At 48.1% G+C, this 17,657-nt stretch overlaps 1 protein-coding gene across 2 annotated transcripts in view; it reads left to right on the top strand.

Annotated features, from left to right (window-relative positions):
* Positions 1–855: 855 nt before the first annotated feature.
* The window catches only part of CALU (calumenin), a 35,223-nt gene continuing 18,421 nt past the window's right edge, over positions 856–17,657 (top strand). For both annotated transcript variants that reach the window (XM_015427350.1, XM_015427349.1), the window contains exon 1: positions 856–928. The gene's annotated coding sequence lies outside the window, so the exon portion shown is untranslated. The remainder of the gene's footprint in view (positions 929–17,657) is intronic.

Genomic DNA, 17,657 nt, shown 5'->3' with positions numbered 1-17,657 from the left:
CTCCGAGAAGGTTGAGGCGCCCCGCTCTGGCTGGTTTCATTGTGGAGCTATTAGGGTTGCCAGCCCCAAGGAAATATCTGGAGATTTTGTGGGTGGAGCCTGAGGGGGTGGGATTTGGGGAGGGGGGGAACTTCAGTGGGGCTTAATGCCCAAGAGCCCCCTTTCCAAAGGGGCCATTTTCTCCAGATAATGTTGCCTGGAGATAAACTGTAATCCCGGGAGATCCCCCAGCTACTACCTGGAGGTTGGCAACCCTAGGAGCTGCACCTTCGCCCTTCTATCCCCACAAGGAAAAGGGCTAGGGAGTTGTTTTTAACATACAGGCTTGGAATTTTAGAAAACTAGACGGGTGGATTAGTGTCACTACATAACTGGGGGGGAGCCCCGCGGTCTTCATTATTCCATCGGCCCTATGACAGCCTCGCCGCCCTCAGTATTCGTTCTCCACCCCCCGTTTCCCGCCTTGCAGATCGGTCGCCCTGCGCCCGCTCGGCACTCGGCGCATGCGTTCTCGGCTTCCCCTCTCCTCAGAGGCCGCCCGATCCGCCAACCTCCATCGCGGATTGGGGAGTTGGGCGGAGCCAACTGTCCCCGGAGCGCGCGCCGTGAGGACGTGGCGCTTTCCGGCCAATCCGCGCCGACCCCCACCCCCCTTCCCCGGCCTCCTTCTCCCTCTCAGCTTCTATTTCCTTTCCTGGGGTCGGACGGCGACAGACTCAGGGGGAGGGGCCTAGGAGGAACCGCAGAGTGTCAGGAGACGAGACCAATCAGAAAGCCACCAGTTCGGCACGGCCCCTTCTGATTGAGTTCACGGCTGGGACGAGGCGGGGCATAGAGAAGGCGGGGCGGGGGGGGTTGTTCTGTGGCGCGGCCGTTTCCGGTTGCGAGACTGAAGGGTGCTGAGGAGGCAGCGGCGCCGACCGGGAAGGTAACGGGGTTGTTTTAGGGGTGGGCGGTCTTTCCCCCCCTCCCGTGTTTCATTCACACGAGCGCTTTCTCGGGGGTGGTGGGGGTTGCTAGGCAACCCGGGCGTAGCCGTTGTTCACGTGTCGCGTTCACGTGTGAACGGCGGGACGGGGTGAGTCGAAGGCTTGTTCTGGATAGGGGAGGGGCCCAGAACGGATAGCGATGCCTTCAAAGTGCCTCTCTCATCGGTCGCTTCGGGTATTCCGTGCCTAGAACGGCTCGTGTAGGAACGTCTGAATTGTCTGACACGCGTTCTCGGCGGTTGCACCATAAGAAGAAGTCCCTTGCTGTGTTGGATTTGAGAGGGACTGCTGAGGACCACCGGTTACTGCAGGTGCAAGCAGATCGAGGGGTCTCGAAGGTAAAGGGTCATGGTTCCGCTTGCTCGAAAGCCAGTCGAATCCGACTCTAGGGTTGCGGTGCTCATCTCCGTTTCCAAGCCGAAGAGCCGGCGCTGTCCGAAGACGTTTCCGTGGTCATGTGGCCGGCATGACTAGACACCGAGGCGCACAGAATGCTGTTACCTTCCCATCAAAGTGGTGGCTTTTAATCTACTTGCAGTTTCTAATAATAATAATACTTTCAATTTATTAATCGCTTTCCCCAGTGGGATCAGAGCGATGTACAGTTACACATTTTAGACAGGGGACTAACAGTGTTCATAGGGGATAGGGAAGACAACATCTATTCATTTAATTGCACACACTGCCAATGCACGGTGTAAACGTCTTTGCTTTCAAACTGCTAGGTTGGCCAGAGACGGGAGCTCACTCCGTCACGCAACACTTGGGTCTCGAACTGCTGATGGGTAGACGTGTCAGTCTATCTGTAGCAGTAGAAAAGAGCAAGAGCCCAGGAGCAACTGAAAGGCTTAACAACATTTGTGGCGGGGCGGGAGCTTTCCTGAGTCACTGCTCACTTCTTCAGATATCTGACTAACCAAAGCTCATCCCCTGACACAAATTTTGTTAGACCCAGAATTAAACTTCGTTGGTGTTAAAGGTGCCACTGGGCTCAAACTTTGCTTTACTGGTGAATAACAAATGCATGGAGTTTCTTTGGGAAGGAGGCTGTTCAGGGACGAAAGGCCCCTCTAGGGCTGTTTGCCACGACTGCAAAACGGAACCTCCATATTCAGAAGCAGGAATTCTCTAAAACCCAGTAACTGGGAGCAGTGTTCCCTCTAAGCTGAGTGAGTGTGAGCTAGCTCAGTTTTTTCCGGCTCACACATTTTTGTCTCAGCTCAGGAAGGACGGCTCCAGGGCAAACTGATTTATGCAGCAACCAAAGCTCACAACTTTAATGCCAGGAGCTCAACAAAGCAGAATTTTTGCTCACAAGACCCCACAGCTTAGAGGGAGCATTGGCCAGGAGCTGAACTGTATTTAGCCGTTGCCTTCAAGATCCCTACCAGGGGCTGTGGTGGCTCAGTGGTTAAGATGCTGAGCTGCAGACCGGAACGTTGGTAGTTCAGCAGTTCGAGACTCGAGTGTCGCGTGACGGAGTGAGCTCCCGTCTCTGGCCAACCTAGCAGTTTGAAAGCAAGACGTTTACACCGTGCAGTGACAGCGTGTGCAATTAAATGAATAGATGTTGTCTTCCCTATGCCCTATGAACATTGTTAGTCCCCTGTCTAAAATGTGTAACTGTACATCGCTTTGAGCCCACTGCTCATCGCAGTGATAACATCTACCTTCTGAATAAATAACCGGAACATACAGAGAATATAGATTTTTATCAATTTGATGCTGTGATGAACTTATAATGCAATTACATAGTTGTCCTCTGCTGTGTACAGTTGCAGGTTAATTTGGTTGCTTTTCTGGAATCCGTCTCTTCTAGGGAATTCCCCCCCCACACACAGGATACCTGTTATATACAAGTGATGTGCATCACCAAAATGCTCAGCTCCCCCACCACCACCTCCAGTCAGCTGCATGATGGGAGACAGACATTTAAAGGGCTTGGGCATGCAGTGTTCTGGCCCTTTAAATCCTCCACACAGTCACAGTTGGAATGCACCCCTTCTGCTCCACCTCCCTCCACATTGGCCAAAATTTCTGGCAGAGGATACATGTTCTGGCTATGGCTGAGTGTGCTCGTTAACCAAGCGCCGGATGATATGGCATTTACCGTCCGTAGCATGACTGGGCAACAGGCTTGTTTTGTGGCCATGTTATGCAGAGGCAGATCTCAAATTTGCCCTTGAACTTCCCAGAGCCTCCTCATCACCCTTCCTCTTGGCCTTGCAGTCCACTCGCAAGTGAGACAGGACCCACTTTGAGGTCTGAGCCCACTGGTCTAGAACATGAACGGTTGCTTGCTGGGCGAACAGTTTTTTAGCCTCCAACTCACCTTTTTGTCTTGGCTCAGGAAGGATGGCTCCAGAGCAAACTAATTTATGCCGTAGTCAAACCGCTTACTCACAACTTGAATGCCAGTAGCTCACAAAGCAGAATTTTTGCTCACATGACTCCACAGCTTAGAGGGAGCATTGCTCTCCATGTGGGAATTTTTTTTAGCAAATGTGACTAACATCTGTCAGCAGCTATCTTAAATGGATTTGTGTTTTGCTTTAGAAATCAAATCACCTACTGTAATAGTGAGTACTCTGATTCTAGTGTATGTAAGAGGGCATGCTCTTATACCTGCTCTTAATCAAAAAGAAGAAGAAGAAGAGATTGGATTTATACCCCGCCCTTCACCACCCAAAGGTGTCTCAGAGCGGCTTACAAACTCCTTTCCCTTCCCCTCCCCACAACAGACACCCTGTGAGGTAGGTGGGGCTGAGAGAACTCTTGACAGAAACTGCTCTTTTTCAAGAACAGCTGTGCCAGAGTTATGGCTTGCCCAAGGTCATCCAGCCAGGTGCAAGTGGAGGAGCGGGGAATCAAACCCGGTTCTCCCAGATTAGAGTCCACGCACCTAACCACTACACCAAACCAGTATTCCCTAAAAGTGGCGCTTACCACACTGTATTGCTTACTGCCTAAGGCCTATCTGAGGCCCTGGTACTCTTAGGCTGTTGTGAACATAAGGACATAAGAGAAGCCAATGATGGATCAGGCTAATGGCCCATCCAGTCCAACACTCTGTCACACAGTGGCCAAAAATACCAGGTGCCATCAGGAGGTCCAACAGTGGGGCCAGGACACTAAAAGCCCTCCCACTGTTGCCCCCCCCTCCCCGAAGCACCAAGAATACAGAGCATCCCTTGCCCCAGACCGAGAGTTCCCATCTATACCTTGTGGCTAATAGCCACTAATGGACCTCTGCTCCATATGTTTATCCAATTCATAAGAACATAAGAGAAACCAACGTTGGATCAGGCCAGTGGCCCATCCAATCCAACACACTGTCACACAGTGGCCAAAAACACCAGGTGCCATCAGGAGGTCCACCAGCGGTGCCAGGACACTAGAAGCCCTCCCACTGTTGCCCCCCCCCCAGCACCAAAAATACAGAGCATCACTTGCCCCAGCCTGAGAGTTCCTGTCTATACTTTGTGGCTAATAGCCACTGATGGACCTCTGCTCCATATACTTATCTAATTCCCTCTTGAAGCCGTCCATGCTTGTAGCTGCCACCACCTCCTGTGGCAGTGAATTCAATGTCTTAATCACTCTTTGAATGAAGAAGTACTTCCTCTTATCCGTTCTAACCCAACCGCTCAGCAATTTCATGGAGTGCCCATGAGTTCTTGTCTTGTGAGAAAGGGAGAAAAGTACCTCTTTCTCTACCTGCTCTATTCCATGCATAATCTTGTAAACCTCAATCATGTCACCCCTCAGCCATCATTTCTCCAAGCTAAAGAGCCCCAAGCGCCTAACCTTTCTTCATAGGGAAAGTGTTCCAATCCTTTTATCATTCGAGTTGCCCTTTTCTGCACTTTTTCCAATGCTATAAGAAGAAGAAGAAGAAAAGATTGGATTTATACCCCTCCCGTCACTACCCAAAGGAGTCTCAGAGTGGCTTCAAACTCCTTTCCCTTCTCCTCCCCACCACAGACACCCTGTGAGGCAGGTGGGGCTGAGAGAGCTCTGACAGAAACGGCTCTTTTTCAAGGACAGCTCTTGTCAGAACTACGGCTTACCCAAGGTCATCCAGCCTGGTGCAAGTGGAGGAGTGGGGAATCAAACCCGCTTCTCTCAGATTAGAGTCCGTGCCTTTAACCACTACACCAAACTGACTACATCTGGATATCTGTTGAATGCGCAACCTATCAGGATCAGTTCTCTCTGTCAAGGTGAAACAGTAAAGAGGGCAGGTGTTCCTAGATGGTTCCCAGTCCTCTCCCGACACTTCCGCCTATTATCTGCTTCTTCTTAATCCTTTAGCTATTTGAAGTCAGAGATTCCTTCACTTGGATGGAGGTTACTGACTTCGCTTAAAGCTCATGGTATCAATATGACCTGGTTGGTTCTGCATGAACTGCTACTGGCAAAAGGAGGAAGTGTTTGGATGTCTTACAATTTTTAGGACGGGGGATCCAGCCTTTTCTGGGACTTGAGCAGGAATACTTAACGCGGGTTCTTCGAAGCCTGAAACGTTTTTTCGGCCCTGGGCGGAGAGCCAGTTCTTATCTCACGAAGCTCTCTTTAGGCAGCAGCCAAGCCAAGCTTAAAATGTTCCAGTCCTGTTGATTTATTTCAGTGCCTTGCTTGTTCATCTGGAACTCAATTCCTGTCTCACATAGCTCTTTTTAGGAGGCAGCTAGCGCAGGCCAAACGTAAACTTATTTCAGTGCCTGCTTGTTCACCTGGAGTGGCCTTCCTATGTGAAAGCATCTTGTGTTGCATAGGGATTTGGACCCTGAGACTCTCCCAGAAGTGCATCAGTGTGTGACATTGAACCTCATGTCCTCTTTGCTAATGGAACAGGCCACGGTTTTGATGTTAGACAACTCTGATTTTTCCAACAGGAAAACTAGGAATTTGGGGGGGAGGCTGGGGGAAAAGTCCCAATTAAATATTTTCTCTCTGTGGGGTGAGTGGCATGCTTTTTAAGACAAGGTATTACTCGGGAGATGTAGTGTAAAGATTTTTTTAAAATGTCAGACAGTCTACAACATGCGGCCCGGGGGCTGGATCAGGCACTTGGAGGGCTTCCATCAGGCCCGCAGTGGAACTGGCCATCTCCTGCTTCCAGTTCTGCTGCTGCTGCTGCATCATAGCTTGCTTTGCCAGACTCTCTTAATCGCTCAGCCGTTTCATGGTTTAACCTGGGTCCTAGACTCAGAACTCTGAGCATGTGATTTCTGTGGTGAATGTCAATAAATCAAAAGCAGCTTATTAGAGCTAATGTCTTAAGCATGTTTTTATTTTAAGTAAAACCCCCCACACCTTTGTGTTTGTGTCCTTTATAAAGTTTATATTTCCGCTACCTGGCATTACATTTTATGGCACACATGGCCCGGCCCAACAAGGTCTCATTTATGTCAGATCCGGCCCTCGTAACAGATGAGTTCGACACCCCTGGTCTGCGGCATTAGGGGATGTTATTTCCTAAGAAGACATCTGCACCATATTTTCAAAGATATACTGTTTGTTTAGATGATTGTCTTCTCCGACTGGCAGTGGCTTTCCAAGGTCTCAGGCTGAGGCCTCTCACATTACTTGATATATATATTTTTTTTACTGGAGATGCCAGGGATTGAACCTGGAACCTTCTACATGCCAAGCTCTTCCTCTGAGCCACAGCCCTTCCCGGGGGCCAGATGGAAATGTGCAGGGCCACAGTTTCCTTACCCTGGGTGTTGACTGCATGTTTCATGGGATCTAGAGGCTTATAGGAATAAAGTTTGGTGCCAGTTTGGTGTAGTGGTTAAGTGCACGGACTCTTAATTTGGGAGAACCGGGTTTGATTCCCCACTCCTCCACTTGCACCTGCTGGATGACCTTGGGCAAGCCATAGTCCTGGCACAGCTGTCCTTGAAAAAGAGAAGTCTCTGTCATAGCTCTCTCAGCCCCACCTGCCTCACAGGGTGTCTGTTGTGGGGAGGGGAAAGAAAAGGAGTTTGTAAGCCACTCTGAGACTCCTTTGGGTAGTGAAGAGTGGGGTATAAATCCAATTTACTACTACTACTACTACTACTACTACTTCTTCTTCTTCTTCTTCACAACTACCTCTGAGATGCAGGTCATAAGCTTTAAGGCTCCATATATGTGTGTAAAAATGTGTAGTTGAGTGGCTAGTGCCATGGAAGGCAAAGGAAGAGAGTTTGAGGGTGGCAGTGATTTCCTCAATTAGGCAAAGAGAGTTCTTCTCAACCACTTCTTCACCCAAAGAGTGATTAACACATGGAATTCACTGCCACGGGAGGTGGTGGCAGCTACAAGCATGGACGGCTTCAAGAGGGAATTAGATAAGCATATGGAGCAGAAGTCCATCAGTGGCTATTAGCCACAAGGTATAGATTGGAACTCTTAGTCTGGGGCAAGTGAGGCTCTGTATTCTTGGTGGCTGGGGGGGGGCAACAGTGAGAGGGCTTCTAGTGTTCTGGCCCCACTGCTGGACCTCCTGATGGCCCCTGGAATTTTTGGCCACTGTGTGACACAGAGTGTTGGACTAGATGGGCCATTGGCTTGATCCAACACTGGCTTCTCTTATGTTCTTATCGACACCTCACACAGCATTTCTGATTTCCGTTTTGTGTACCCCACCCTTGCCGGATGGGAGGGATCTGTCTGCGTGTCATTCTAGCTGTTTTGTAAGACTTTTACTCTGAGCGATCGTTAAAATGGGAAGAGCAGCACCGTCTTGAAGGCGCATAGCTAATTTAAGAGGCGACTATGTAAGGAGAAGTGTTTTCTGGCATACAGGGCCATCGCAGACTGCTGCCGGCAGTGCTCCCTGTAAGCTGTGGAGTCTTGTAAGCAAAAATTCTACTTTGTGAGCTCCTGGCATTAAAGTTGTGAACAAGCAATTTGGCTGGTGCATATGTTCGTTTGCTCTGGAGCCACCCTTCCTGAGCTAAGACAAAAATGTGTGAGCCGAAGGCTAAAAAATGTGAGCTAGGTCACACTAACTCAGCTTAGAAGGAACACTGGCTGCCGGTAACATATGACTAGGGGGCAAGTTTCACAAGAGCCTTTATTGTTTTTTTTAAAAAAAAATATATTTATTGGGTTTTTATGCTAATAGACACACATACACATAGACAAACAACAATTTTTCTCAATACATCACATTGATTTAACAATTTGGTTATACCTAAATACCTTACATATTTTCTCTGCCCTTATGCTAACCAACTATAATCATTGCATGACACACGATCCTAATGTTCTGTTCGCCACTACCTTTTTCTTATCTTCTCTGTTCAATCGCTAATAATCCTTCATTTTAGTTTTGTAACAGGACTATATATTCCTAAAGCTTCACCAGTCAGAGCACATCACTTAATTAATTCTGCTTTACGATATCACAACTTTCACCAAAAATACCCCATATAACAAATATATCCTACAACACACATTAATCATAAACGCTTTAACAACACTGCAGTGGCACTGCAGTGTCTGTAGGAGGAAGACAGCCTTGTTGCCTGTAGAAGTCCCTGGGTGGTAGTGCCCAGACAACACCAATAACAGTCCTGGCCTCTTGGACAACAAGCACGTGGATGAATGAAAAGAGGCTGTGATGGAAGGGGGGGCTGTGGCTCAGTGAGTAGAGCCTCTGGTTGGCATGCGGAAGGTCCCAGGTTCAATCCCTGGCATCTCCAGTTAAAAAGGACCAGGTAGGAGGTGATGGGAAAGACCTCCGCCTGAGACCCTGGAGAGCTGTAAAGAGGGGCTGTGGCTCAGTGGAAGAGCATCTGCTTGGCACGCAGAAGGTCCCAGGTTCAATCCCCGGCATCTCCAGTTAAAAAGGACTAGGCAGGAGGTGATGGGAAAGACCTCCGCCTGAGACCCTGGAGAGCAGCTGCCACTCTGCGTGGACAGTACTGACCTGGATGGACTGGTCCAATTCAGTAGACGGCAAATTCATGTGTGTTGGGGGAGGGGGACAAGGCTCAGTGGCAGAGCGTCTGCCTGGCGTGCAGAAGGTCCCAGGTTCAGTATTTTTACTCAGACTGGCAAGGGCTCTCTGGGGTCTCATGTGGAGGTCTTTCCCATCACCTCCTGCCTGGTCCTTTTGAACTGGAGATGCCGGGGATTGAACCCGGGACCTTCTGCATGCCAGGCAGAGGCTCTTCCACTGAGCCATGGCCCCTCTCCGTACTCAAGGCACTCATGCTACTTAAGACAGCTGACAACTTAAACAGCCATATAAAAGCCCACAATTTAGAACCTCCCGTTAGGACTGCTGGTAAATAGAAACTGAATTAGTCAGGTGCAGTACTGAATAAAACTTGTCTTCAGCTGCCTCCTGAAGTTCGAAAGTACGGGGGCCAGGCGCACCTCCCTGGGGAGGTTGTTCCATAACAGTGGAGCTACCACCAAAAAGGCCATCTCTCGTGTGCCTACCAAAGGAGCTTTTTGGATGGGACGGACTTCCCAGGCTGTGCAGGGCTTTTGATAGGTGGCCGAAGGGCCATGGGCATGACTGGCAGACTCTGGGGAGAGGTTTATTGGGGATGTGGCTCAGTGATCGAGCGTCTGCTTGGCATACAAAAGGTCCCCGGTTCAGTCCCCAGCATCTCCAGTTAAAAGATCTGGCAGTTTGTCGTGAGACCCTGGAGAGCTGCTGCCAGTCTGAGCAGGCAATACTGACTTTGATGGACCGAGGGGTTTGATTCAGTATAAGGCAGCTTCATGTGTTCATGTGACACCAGTGGGATAGGAGGATTGCGAAGAAGAAGGGGAGAGGGGGTGGGGGAGATGGGATTTATACCCCACCCTTCAGTTCCCGAAGGAGTCTCGGAGCGGCTTACAATCTCTTTTCCCTTCCCCTTCCCACAACAGACACCCTGTGACGTAGGTGAGGCTGAGAGAGCTCTCTGGAGGACTGCTCTTGAGAGGTCAGCTCTGAGAGAACTTGTGACTGACCCAAGGTGTGACGGAATTGAAAATCTGGGACCAGCAGAAAGTAAACACAGAACACTGCTGAGTCACATGACTGAGTGAGGAGGGGGGCATTTAGCTTGGAACCCTCAGTGATGGGCATTTACTGGACCAAACGGTCGTTTGGAATTGGCAGTTGGAAAGAAGCAGTTAGGAGGAGGTTGATCAGTGGAGTTAGCAGAGAGCGGTCAGAGAACTGAGGAGCTCTGTGAAGGAAGCAGATCTCTGTAGCTCTGTGGAGACAGCCTGTTCACAGTTTGAGCAGAGAACTGTGGCTGAGGACCTGTTGCCCCGAGTCCCTCTAAAGTGAAAGAGGAGGATGCACAGAGTGGGAACAGTAAAACACAAACACCAGATACATTCTTCCAGAAGGAACTGGAGGTGGTTTAGAAAGGGCTAAAGAACGGTCTGGCAGGAGTCTGGAAAGCTGGTCTGGTGACCAGGGAGACTCAGAGAGACCTGTTAGTAAAAGCCAAAGGAAAACCACAAAGCAGTGGCTGGAGAGTGGGAGTAGAAGCGTGTTTAGTGAACTGATGACCACCTATGTATGAACTGAAAGTAATAAACATACAGCCTAAGTGAACGTAATGGCAAGAACTAAAGTCTGAAAGGAAACAAAATATCCTTTATATATATATTCCATCCCCCTGTTGTGTTTTCTGTAAATAAAGCCTGTTCTGGTTTGAAGTTAACAAGCCGTGGTGCCTAACTCTTTAATAAGTAAAACAAACACCCCGAAGAGACTTCTGCAGATTTGTGTAGAGGACTGGTCAGACAAATAAAGTCCACTCTGACTAGGTCCAGACACGCAGACCCTCACAGAACTGACTATTTAAAGGGGGTTCATGTCATACAAGGTCACACCAGCAGCTGCATGTGGAGGAGCGGGGAATCAAACCCGATTCTCCCTGGTTGGAGTCCACACTCCTAACCACTACTCCAAACTGTCAGGAGCCAGACGACAAACATAAACCGCTGTAGCTCAGCACTTTGGCTGAATGCAAAGCCCACCTCCCTTTGCCCCTGTCATGATCTGGGCTGTTCCGCCAGAGGCCTACTAGGCCCAGGGATCCTGGCTAGCAGTAGGTGAGGCTGGGCCTACAACTCCCAGAAGCCCCTGAGAGGTTTTGGAGCCAAAATTGATCAATAGGAAAAGAGGAGGGCTTGGAATAAAAGATCTGGAGCAGCAGGAAAAGCTGTTCTTCTTCCCACAGGGGAGAGCCAGAAGGAAGGCTGCTGCAAGGAAGAGACCCTCATCCTGAGGGAAGGGTGAGTAGTCTAGTCCCACTGCAGATAGTGAGCTAGGGACAGTATATATTTAGACGTGTTAGGGCATTTGATTTCTTTTCACCCACTTACTGTTATATTTCTACACCTTGTTTGCTTGACCTCTTATAAAATAAACTATTTTCATTGTTCACTCTGCCTGGTCCTCACGCCTATTATTCAGCCAAAAGGGAGGTCTGAAGGTCTTGGGAGGGTGCTCTGGGCCTTCTCAAGGGAACCTGGAACCAAAGTGGTGGCAGCGTCAGGTGACACCCCACCTGAGCCGTGACTGCCCCCAAGACACTGCAAAAAGCAGGAGTGGAGTGTGTGGGGAGGCGGGATGTACAACCCGGCAACTGACCATCCAGCGGTCAGTGGTGTGAGACAGGACCAAAAGGGGCTCGGAACAGCTACCTGGGCTTAACGAGAACCGGTTTGGATGTGATGCGACCACAGAGCGGCTTTGTCACGGAGGATAGAAGTCTTGCCTACTTGATTCCACTGTAGTGTTCCGTACAGGCTGTGTTGGGGATCCTGCTGGGTGGAAATGCAGAGTGGAAATCAATAGCAGTCCTGGTTATTTTGAAGAAGAACGGCACAGCTTGAACAGGATGGGGGGGGGATCAGAGATCGTTTATGTCAGAGAAGCGTCAGGGGTTAGTCCAGCTTTCAGTCAGACAGCAAAAAAAAGGAAGAAGGGTATTGTGGGTTTAATTAAAAGCAGCTGGGCTTGAATGTTCCCTCTTGCCCCTTTGGATGAGAACACACTAGGAAGGGGAAAGGGGAAAGATCTGGTGGTTTTTTGTGACCTTGGGCATTCTTGGGAATGAAGCCAGGGCATCACATTCTTATAGCTTCAGGAAAATTATCATTCTGTGCTTAGGGGACCATTAATTTTCACCAGGAAAAAGTCTGCATGGCGTCTGTGTGCACCCCGCTTGAAGTGAAGCGTGTTTGCCTGGACCTGTTTATTTTGCTTGTTGCCGTCTTGGAGATGGGCAAGTGGCGAGGAGGGTATGGAGGGGGCAGCAGCTCAGACTCTTTGCACGCAGAGGATCCCAGCCCCAGTTTCTGGCTTCTCCACCAAAGAGCAGAGCTAGGCAGAGTCTCTGAGGGGAAGGTGGGTTAAAAATGAAGGGGGAAATAGGAAAGGCCTCGGCTTGAACCTCGGGGAGTCGCCGCAAGTTGGAACAGACCGGAGTCTCCCACCTTTTTGAGTCTGCGGTTACTTTTGGAATTCTGATGCAGGACGGTAGGTGCGAACCAAAAGTGGCTGCCAAGAGCCAGCAACAAAGGAGACAAGGAGAAGAGGTTGGATTTATACCCCGCCCTTCACTCCGAGTCTCAGAGCGGCTCACAGCAATGTTCCCTCTAAGTTGTGGAGTTTTGTGTGCGAAAATTCTACTTTGTGAGCAACTGGCATTAAAGTTGTGAGCAAGTGATTTGACTATTGCATAAATTAGTTTGCTCTGAAGCCATCCTTCCTGAGCTAAGACAAAAATGTGTGAGCCGGAGGCTAAAAAACTGTGAGCTAGCTCACACTAACTCAGCTTAGAGGGAACACTGGCTCACAGTCTCCTTTCCCTCCCCCTCCCCACAACAGACACCCTGTGAGGCAGGTGGGGCTGAGAGAGCTCTTTCAAGGACTGCCCTTGAGAGAACAGCCCTGAGAGAACGTGTGACTGGCCCAAGGCCACGCCAGCAGCTGCACGTGGAGGCGTGGGGAATCAAACCCGGCTCTCCCAGATTAGAGTCCGCGCTCCTCACCATTACATCAAAGTGGCAGGGCAGTGAGGTTACACATAACTCTGATAGTAACTCAGCAACGTTTCGGGCAGAAGGTCTCCTGAACAGGATGTTTTTTTTTTAAAAAAATGAGCTTATTACCGAGAAAATATTTTTTCTTGCATACACGCAGCTGACCTTCAGTCACACGCTAGAGATCCTTGTGCAGGGGCATCTGCTGCCGGAGCAACTTTTAGAGCAGGGGTGGCCAAACTGAGGCTCGGAAGGCCACATGCGGCTCTTTCACACATATCGTGTGGCTCCCGGCAGTGCGGCTGGGGAAGAGAAGGGGAGGCGTGCCTCCCTGATCGGTTTTCCCTCCCCCAGACAGTGTTCCCCTCCCTGGGTAGGCTTGAGGTGTGTGTGTGTGTGTGTGGGGGGGAAGCAGAGAAAGAAAGAACAACTTTAAATGCATTCTCACATGCATTCTCTCTCTCTCTTATAGACGAATAAATAGCATTGGCAAACGAATAAACATCCTTGGACAAACAAATATCATTATCAATATCTGTTTTTACCCCTTTCGTTTTTATTTCTGGCAGTCTCTTTCAATGTTAATAAAAAGCAAATCTGCCTATTTTTCAATAAAACCCTGTGCGTAATTTTTGTTCATGCCTTGTGGCTCTCAAACATCTGATGCTTATTCTGTGTGGCTCTTACATTAAGCAAATTTGACCACACTTGTTTTAGAGAATATGCACAAGCAATTAGATCTCCAGTGGCCCATCAGAAAACAGGAGGAGGATTTATGTTCACCTAATATTTACCTCACTTGGTGGGAAACTTATACAATTAAAATCCAGATATAAGAAAGGTAGTAAAATCGCTTTTCTCAAACAAAAAAATGATTTAGACAAAATCTGGTTAACTACAGATGATAAAATGATTAGAAAACTATATAACTTCTTAGTAGAAGAATATATGCAAGATGAAATAGTTAAAACCAGAAAGATCACATGGATGAAAGATATGGGTTATAACATTGGCTTAGATCTATGGCAAAAAGCCTGGAAAGCTGCAAAATTTATGAGATCTACCTCGTATAAAGAAATTATAAAGTTTTATAAAGTTTTTCATAGATGGCATTGGTCTCCTGATAAAATGGCAAAATGTTTCCCAACAACCACAAACAATTGTTGGAAATGTAAAAACAATGTGGGTACTTATTATCATATGTGGTGGAAATGTAAAAAGGTATATAAGTTTTGGGGCAAGATTCGTAAAATCATTTATGAAATTACAGATATAGATATCCCACTAAAGCACAAAATCTATCTATTAAATATACTCCCAGACAGTTGTGCTCAAAATGATGTTTATCTTATAACATACATTATAACATCAGCTAGAATCCTCCTAGCCAAAGGTTGGAAAACTGGGAAAAAAAACCCCACTATGGAAGAATTGGTACATAGATTACTAGAAGTAGCAGAAATGGATAGGCTAAATGTTGTACTGCAAGGTAAGGATGACAGTTTGTATAAAAAGAGATGGTTGAAATTATATTTATGGTTTAATCAGCGTTGGGGATCTAGACTCGATAATATATATGTAACTATTTGATTCTTCTTTTTTTGTAATTACAAAATTAAAAATAAATACTTTAGAAAGAAAGAAAGAAACTCTGCCAGGCAAAAGCTTGCTAGAAACTTGTTGGACCCCAGAAGGTTGTCGGTGGGTGTTACAGTGCCAAGGGGAGAATCCGGGGAGGAGGCTGCATGCCAGGGAGCATTGTACGTACAGTCCCTGCTTTCTGATCCCTGCAGTCCCTCTGCTCTTTGAGGCATTGCCAGGTACTGTCTCTGAACTTCTCTAGATGCCAGCCTCTAGACCTGGATTTTGTAGTGTGTTTTTGTGGGTGGATGTTATACTTATCGTTGCCTGTATCGGTTTAAACCGCTGCCAGGGACTGGGTTAGAAGTGGGAGGCTGAAGAAGAAGAGATTGGATTTCTACCCCTGCCCTTCACTATCCAAATGAGTCTCAGAGCGGCTCACAAACTCCTTTCCCTTCCCCTCCCCACAACAGGGTGTGAGGGAGGTGGGGCTGAGAGAGCTCTTTTGAGGACTGCTCTTGAGAGAACAGCTCTGACAGAACTACGGCTTGCCCAAGGTCAGCTGCGAGTGGAGGAGTGGGGAATCAAACGCGGTTCTCCCAGATTAGAGTCCGCGCACTTAACCACTACACCAAACTGGCTCAAAAGTTTAATTAATTAAACACAACAGGATCCCGATGGGGCTATAAACTTGCCTTTTGAAATAGGTCATAGAGTCAGGGGGTAGCAGAGTGATGCAGGGCAGAGCAGTGCCCGTTTCGAAGGCCTGTGGGACCTCCCTGAGCAATGCTCCCTCTAAGCTGTGGAGTCTCGTGAGCAAAATTTCTAATTTGTGAGCTACTGGCATGAAAGTTGTGAGCGGGCGATTTGACGACTGCATGAATCAGTCTGCTCTGGAGCCCTCCTTCCTGAGCTAAGACAAAAATGTGTGAGCCGGAGGCTAAAAAAACTGTGAGCCAGCTCACACTAACTCAGCTTAGAGGGAACAATAGTCCAGGAGCACCTTTAAGACCAACGAAGTTTAATTCTGGGTTATCAGCTTTTGTGTGCACGCACACTTCTTCAGATGCGCACGTAAATTGATATCCAGAATAAAACTTAATTGGTCTTAGAAGTGCCGCTGGACTCAAACGTTGTTCTGTTGCTTCAGGCCAGCACAGCCACCCACCTTAACCTATATGAATGAGTAAAACTGAAGTATCTCTTCCAAAACCTGCCCTTTCCCTTTGGGTGGGGGGTCAGGGGAGGACATCATAGCACACCATGCCTTGCAGGTAGGGCCTCACCTCAGGAATGATGAAGGTACGTAAACCTCGTCCTCCCCTGGAAATTCCGCAGGGCATATTTGTACATGTTAAAGCGCTTGGGGCTCTTCATCTTGGAGAAACAATGGCTGAGGGGTGATGTGATTGAGGTTTATAAGATTATGCGTGGGATAGGGCAGGTAGAGAAAGAGGTACTTTTCTCCCTTTCTCACAATACAAGAAGTCAAGTGGGCACTCCATGAAATTGCTGCGCAGTCGGGTTAGAACGGATAAAAGGAAGTCCTTCTTCACCCAAAGAGTGATTAACACATGGAATTCACTGCCACAGGAGGTGGCGGCGGCTACAAACATGGATGGCTTCAAAAGGGAATTAGATAAGCATCTGGAGCAGAGGTCCATCAGTGGCTATTAGCCACAAGGTATAGATAGGGGCTCTGGGACAAGTGATGCTCTGACTTCTTGGTGCTTGAGGGGGGCAACAGTGGGAGGGCTTCTAGTGTCCTGGCCACACAGCTGGACCTCCTGATGGCACCTGGTGTTTTTGGTCACTGTGTGACAGAGTGTTGGACTGGATGGGCCATTGGCCTGATCCAACATTGGCGTCTCTTATGTTCTTATATGGAGCAGAGGTCCATCAGTGGCTATTAGCCACAAGGTATAGATTGGAACTCTCAGTCTGGGGCAAGGGATGCTCTGTCTTCTTGGTGCTTGGGGGGAGGCAACAGTGGGAGGGCTTCTGGTGTCCTGGCCCCACTGCTGGACCTCCTGATGGCACCTGGTATTCTTGGCCTTGTGTGACACAGAGTGTTGGACTGGATGGGCCATTGGCCTGATCCAATATTGGCTTCTCTTATGTTCTTATGTCTGGGGCAAGGGATGCTCTGTGTTCTTGGTGCTTGGAGGGGGGCAACAGTGGGAGGGCTCCTAGTGTCCTGGCCCCACTGCTGGACCTCCTGATGGCCCCTGGTGTTTCTGGCCACTGTGTGACACAGAGTGTTGGACTGTATGGGCCACTGGCCTGATCCAACATTGGCTTCTCTTATGTTCTTATGTTTCCTTGGGGAGCATTGATTGTGAGTGCAGGGAATCAGCTGGCCCAAGAGAAATAGTTTCAGAAGGCAGCTTGTGTTGGTCTACACCAAAACGGATTCGAGCGCAGTCTCACCTATTTTCGTTTCTTTGTCTCTTCATTTCACCTGACGGTACAAGGAAAGAAGACATGCAACTCGTTTGATAGAATAGGTGCAGTAGAAAAGACTGTAGAATGTATAGAGACCAGAACATATATATAAAAGAAAGCAAAAATGGGTTATTTTGTTAGTGTTGCTAAGTAGTCAGTTTTCGTGAAGTTGCGGATCCATGAGTAACATATTAATATCTATTATAGCTGAACTTAGTATTAAGCATATGGCGGAAGTTAGACTTAGCTGAAGTATGCATGTTTTATTTGAAATTTCTTAAGATTGTTTTCATTGGAAGTATAACTTTTAAATTCACCCTTTCTCCTTCTCTTTGTACTATTGTTTAGCTAAAGACACTAGGCATGAAGGCATGTACTGTGACTAATACAATGTGTTCAGTAGGAATGATTGTAGATCGTATGGAGACTAGAATGTATAGATAAAAGGAAACATAAATTTTGATAGTTCTTTAGTGTTGCTAAGTTTTTGAGATGGTAAAACCCTAGGAAACTCAGTTACTATGTTAGGTATGAGCTGTCCTAACAGATCTTGCAAAATGTACAATGCTGTCTTTTTTTCCTTCCTTCCTTCCTTCCTTCCTTCCTTCCTTCCTTCCTTCCTTCCTTCCTTCCTTC

The sequence above is a fragment of the Gekko japonicus genome, unplaced genomic scaffold, assembly GCF_001447785.1.
Source record: "Gekko japonicus isolate JY-2015 unplaced genomic scaffold, Gekko_japonicus_V1.1 scaffold1899, whole genome shotgun sequence".
In the NCBI taxonomy this organism is placed as follows: Eukaryota; Metazoa; Chordata; class Lepidosauria; order Squamata; family Gekkonidae; genus Gekko; species Gekko japonicus.
Note: the sequence above shows the minus strand (reverse complement) of the source record. Positions and strands in the feature narration are given on the sequence as shown.